Source organism: Capra hircus, chromosome 21 (genome assembly GCF_001704415.2).
Source record: "Capra hircus breed San Clemente chromosome 21, ASM170441v1, whole genome shotgun sequence".
Taxonomy (NCBI): Eukaryota; Metazoa; Chordata; class Mammalia; order Artiodactyla; family Bovidae; genus Capra; species Capra hircus.
The window spans coordinates 69,420,122-69,425,955 of NC_030828.1; the positions used below are offsets into that span (position 1 = coordinate 69,420,122).

At 53.5% G+C, this 5,834-nt stretch overlaps 1 pseudogene; it reads right to left on the minus strand.

Annotated features, from left to right (window-relative positions):
• LOC108638460 lies at positions 2,146-3,220 on the minus strand (annotated as a pseudogene).

The following is a 5,834-nucleotide window of genomic DNA, read 5'->3' on the forward strand; positions in this document are numbered from 1 at the left end:
CTTCTCTTCCCTCCCTGCTGCCCCCTCCCCCAGGGGCCGAGTATGCTCCAGTGAGCAGAGCAGAGATTTGCTTCATGGCTAGAACCGAAATGACTGATGTTCTAGAGTTGCATGTGATAACACTCCTACTCAGGCTGGATGAGAACGAGGGGCTGGATGAGAACGAGGGGATTCTCGGGAGACCCAGCCCTGCTCTGGGCCAGCTCCCCTGGCTCTGGGGGTTAAAGGTCAGATCAGGTAGCCCCCCTCCCCAGTAGGAGGGTCTCTGTCCTGGAGCTGCAGCCCCAGGCTGTGCTCTTGGTGTCGGGGACCCATGGTGTGACCCACTCCTCCCTGCCATGTACCCAGAGCAAGGAGCTAAGGAGTACACCCTGAACGCCAGAACCAGAGAGGTTCATGTTTTCCCCTGATGGTGCTCAGCTTCAGCCCTGGCAGGAGGGCCGGCCCTGGACGACAGGTGTGGGGAAGCAGACCTGGGTGACAGCTTTGCATGGGGTTCAGGGGAAGAGATGGTGGGAGGGGGGAGAGGAGGAACAGAAAACAGCAGAATCCTGTCATTGCCTTTCTAAACACACAGTGAGCATTTGTGAATAGGAGTCAGTGAATAAATAAGCAACCAGCCCTTCGAGCCCAGCTGAGACACAGTTACTGAGCTGTGGGCACCCCAATCCTGCAGTGTGATTCTGGATCAGCCCCAGGGAAGATGGTCTTGTTCCTGCAGTCAGAGGCTTTTCATGGTTTTCTTCATCCAGGGCAGGAGACTTGAGACTTTGGTACAGGACCTGGAGGTGACACATTATTTTGTCCATTGAAGACAATTCCCGGGGGCTACATTGTCACACCCCAGACTCCCCCTGGGGACATGAAAGGGGAAAGACTGAGCCAGCTCGGCTCCTGGTCCTGCCCCCCCTCCATCGTAAGACCCGTCTGGGCGATGGCAGCCTTCCAGGGCCTCCATCGGAGCACAGGGCAGGACACTGTCAGTGCTTCACTGCACCCAGGTGGCAGCTCCATCTCCTCTCTCAGGTCCCTGATCTGCTCCACAGGGAGACATTGCAGGACTGTTGACTCCGGGCTGGTCTCCAAGGACACAGAAGCAGGGGTTCAGACTGACACTCAGCATGAAGGACAAGCCTATTACCCAGTTCAGGTGTGCTCCACAATGCAGGTCATTACACAGAACCCAGGGGGCAGGCTCCATCCTGCACATCAAGGCTCTTCCACTCCTGGGCGAGATTATAGAGTTAGTGCCCCCCTGTCCTCACGGGACTGACCCTCTGCTTCTGTGTTGCTCACAGCGCTGGGTGTTGTGGAGGTCACACAGGCTAGAGTGGTTGGGAGCAGTCGTTTGTGGCTGTGGTTCGTGCAGGACTTGTGATGCTGTCCCTCCTCTTATCAGCTCCATGTATTCCTTTTGCAGAAGTCAGTGACACAAGATCTCTGCATCGCACATCAAAGCTGCACAGATGGTAGATTTCTTATCGAGGTGGACAGTGAGGAGGGCCCAGTGTGAACCAAATGCTGAAGGTGATTCCTGCCCAGCTCCTTCACAAAGCCCTGCCTAACCCCTCCCCACCCCACCCCCACCCCCGCCAACATGACATATTCTTTGGGGGACACTTAGAAAAGCCCAGAGACATCTTTGATTCAGAACTTGGAGGAGAATGGAATGTTAATATGGTACCTAATGGGAAGAGGCCAAGGATGTTGTAAACACCCTGCAACTCAGCATTTTCGTAGGGATTCTGAAGAGCCCTAAAGATGGCTCAAAGTTAATGATGACGGCAGGGGAGGATCTGCTCTACTTTCTTCTTTAAGGTGGACATAGGGGTCCTGCCACTCCAGGGAACCCCTTTCTCTTCTCTCTCTCCCTATTGTTCTTCACTGTATCCTCTCTGTCTCTCACACACACACATCACACTCCCCCCTTTCAAGGCTTCTGGAATTTCTGATGCTGGGAGAAGAGAGAGGAGACACACACTCAGGTCTGGAAGCTGGGATTTATTGGGAATTCTATGACCTGAAGGGGCCTTCGTGAGGATTAGGGATGTGACGGGGCTTTAAGAGGAAAACCAGAGTCAGATCCAAGGTGAGTGGCACTGAGAACCTGCTGGAGTCCTCCTCTGGTTTCCCCTCATGCTGGCCCAGGTTCCAGGTTAATTCTCTTTCAGGACCTCATCGATCCAGGGCCAGTAAGGGGAGATCCGGGTGAAGATGGCAGGGGGCTTTGCATTGGACAGTCCATAGGAGACAATGCCCTGGGCCACCCCAGCACACAGAAGAGGGCCCCCTGAGTCTCCCTGTTGAAACAGAAGGAAAGGGAGAGAGAGAAGGTGAGCCGGGAAACCACCTCCTCCTCCCTGTCGTCCCAATCTGAGTTGATCGGACCTGTCATCAGGCTCAGGAACACGGGCTCCTCATGAGGTGATACATCTCTGATGCTGTTCTCTTTCCTTCTTGGCACCCCCTGACCCTGGGAGGCACCCCTTGACCCTGAGCAGACCCTGGTCAGAGACCCCATGGGGCCAAGGGAGGATGATCTGCAGAGAGACAGTCCCTGGTCCTCAACCTGAGGTCTCACACTTTGTCACTGGCTGACACTCCTAACTCCGTCGCCTTCCAAAGGTGTCTGCTCCCTGGAGAGTGATTTGTGGGGAAGACCGTAGTCTGAGAATCACCTTAAAAGCAGATTTTGTGCTCTGGGGATTGCCCACACACAGCTGGAGATTGTGGTCAAAAGCAGGGAAGTGGCTACAGGCCCGGGGCTCCATGAGTCTCAGCTTCACCTCTTGCAGAGTGCTGGAGGCTGGTTCCTTCACACCTGTTCTTCCCCAGCCAGCCACCTGGCACATTCTCCCAGGACAGATGAAGGTGACATGGGGGTAGAAGGGGGAGTGTCCGCACAGCCAGTGTCAGGTTGGCTTTCTCCTCCAACTGTGAAGGAAATAAGGGCTGTCAGTGATGGAAATGGCTTGGGGATGGGTGGAGGCAACCAGGGAGGGACAGGGCAGCTGCCTCCACATGAGAGCCCCTTCCAGAGGCTGAGCTGAGGGGTGCTGGTGAGAGGCAGGTTGGGAAAGTGTGAGGGTAATGAGACCTGAAGGAGAAGTCCTGGAAAACAGAGAGAGGGGAAGGAAGCCTGGAGAACAGAAAGAGGGGAAGGAAACCTGGAGAACAGGGAGCGGGGAAGAGGAAGAAGAATTTGCACCTTCAGTAACATGATGTCGTGGAGACCATCAGGGTCATATTTGCGTAAGGAAACTGTTTTATGACCTCAATCCTCTGCCATGTATCTTCTTACTTTTGTATGTTTTGGGCTCCGAGGGTGACTGTTACAGACCTATATGAGGGAGAAGGCCAAGGTGAAACGCTGATGGTGGGGCATCTGCTGAGACATGCCCACTCTGAGAAAGGGTGTGCAGTCTCTCACAGGGTCAGCGATCTCTTCCCACCTCCCTATTTTGAACTACTCATGTATGTGAGGGCTCAGGCTTTATTCAAGGAAGAGTTTTCTCAGGGACAGAGATAATCTCCAGGGTCTTCCAGATGCCAGGGAGTGAGTGGGCTGTGAAGGACCAGGGCACAGGGTAGGACTTCCTAATCAAGGTGCCTTAATGAGGGCCACCTCTCTGAGGGCAGAGGTGTCCGAGGAAAGAGGGGAGTGGTGGGGTCTCAGGTGGACCCTGTTCTCTGTCTCCCATGGAAAGGGTGGGTTCAGGTCCCCAGGAACTAAAGACCAGTTCTTGAAAAGGGCATGGAGGAAGTGGTCGAGAACTGGGTGGGCCCCTGAAGGGTGTCTGCACATCCTTTGTGTTGGGGTTGGGGAGGGGGAGCTGCTTTTAGAAGAGGGCACTGGGATGAGGTCCCCTTTCCTCTGAGGGGAGCTGAGCTCACAGTGACTGAGGGTCAGGACAGTCGTTTCACTGTGAGAATGATTTCCTTAAGGCCAAGTATTGTGTCTCCCTAAAGAGACCCAGGCCTAGGAGCTGCCCTCAGGCCCCGAGGAGCTGTTCCTGGTTTGTCCCCTGGCTGCTTCTCCCACTTGGAGATAAACAGGACCCACTGTCTCACCTTCCTGCACAGTGTGCAGCCGTCAGCACAAAGTCGCTTCTTATCAGGAAACCACCACAAGCCACCTGCTTCTCCCGCGAGGTGACAATTTCCAGGTAGGCCATGTAGGGGCGGGAGTGTGGCTTGCTCTCTGTGCCCCCGATGATCTCCCCTGGAACACAGAACCCAGGGCCTGAACACAGAGGGTGCAGCGGCTGGCTTCAAGTCGGAACAGGCGTCTTTGGAATCCGCACTCACCCTGAGTTCTGCCCTCTTCCTCTCAGGTGGCTCTGGTGTCTCCTGCCTCTGCCTCCAGGCACAGCAGCCAAGCTGGCCTCGGACGCCTCGCAGTCATGCTCACCTAAAGGTCCCCCCCACTCCCATTCTGCCCTCACTCAGCCCTCCTCTTGTCCCTGTGCATGACCAGCTCTCCAGGTTCCTGTCTCCACCATCTCCATATCCCAGGTTGCTCAGAGATCAGCCAAGTTGCAAGCCAGAAGGTGAAGGGAACACAGGACTCAGCTCAGTGTCACACATTCCATGCAGAGGAGACCACCCCTGGGGCCCCTGCTCTGGGCTTTCCCTCAGTCAAGGTGGGCTCCTTGTTTCTGGGAGCGACCATGAGCTGCCAGAGAGAGGGGTTGTGCACAGCCCAAGGGGAAACTTCACTCTGAGGTGTTGGGGAGAAATCCTGGGGTTCTGTTTAAGGGTCAGCAATCTTCCAAGTAAATCTTGTTTTAGGGGTGATCCTGCAGGTTCCAGAAGGAGTGGCCGGGCAACTCATCAGCCTGGGATCCGCAGCAGAGGAGGAGGAGCACCAGCGGGAGAGGAGGACGATGCATCTTCTCAGAGAGGCTGCCCAGGGCACGTGCTGCCTCTGTTTTCTAGTCTTGGGTTTTTCACTCCCAACAAGTGAGGGCAGGGCCAGGCTGGTAACACAGGAAGTGACTGGTCATGTTCTCTTCTCTCATACTGTGCCTGCATCTTTCTAATCAGAAATTTCCCATAGAGATGCCCTCTGTTTTTGTGTGAGGTGAAGCTGAGGCCTGAACCTCCAAGTTTTGGCCTCAGGGATGAGCTCTCCAGTGTGGTCCCTCATGGTGTGGAGGTGGAGGGCTCATGTCCTTCCAGGCAGGCAGCAGCTGATTAAGGCCATCAGATACATGGTGGGGGAAAGTCTTTACACTGAGAATTCAGAAGCATATGCACATTTAAGACAGTGACCATAGTAGGAAATACATTTGCAAAAAGACCCCAACGCATATGCCATAGGTATGTGTGAGTACAAAGCACAAACCTACAAACATGCAAATGAATCCAAAGTTGCAGGAAACAATACTCATCCTTAATCACGTGCAATGCAGTCTAAGCTGCCACTCCTTTGCATCCATCTTTTTCCACTCCAGATTAAAATGCAAGCTACACCCCACTTCAAGCATGTTACTGCAATTTGAAAAACATTTAGTCTGCATCTCTCTCTCCCTCCTAACCAAAGGTTCATAGGCAGAAGACCGTGATGAAAGAATATTAGGGAAGAGACCATACTCTACGGTTGGGCTTTACATACATTATCATAAGAGCAAATGGGATTGGAATTAGGACTTTAAAGAGCTCATGAATATCAATTCTTGTCACTCTCTTAGTGTATTGCTACTTTTATAACAATCCTGTGAAGTAGGTAGAGTTATCTCTATTTTATGAATCTTGCTATCAAAGCTTATGCCTCAGAATTAGACTTCCCTCATTTCATACAAAGGGCCCTTCTGCTGTACCCATCAAAGGCA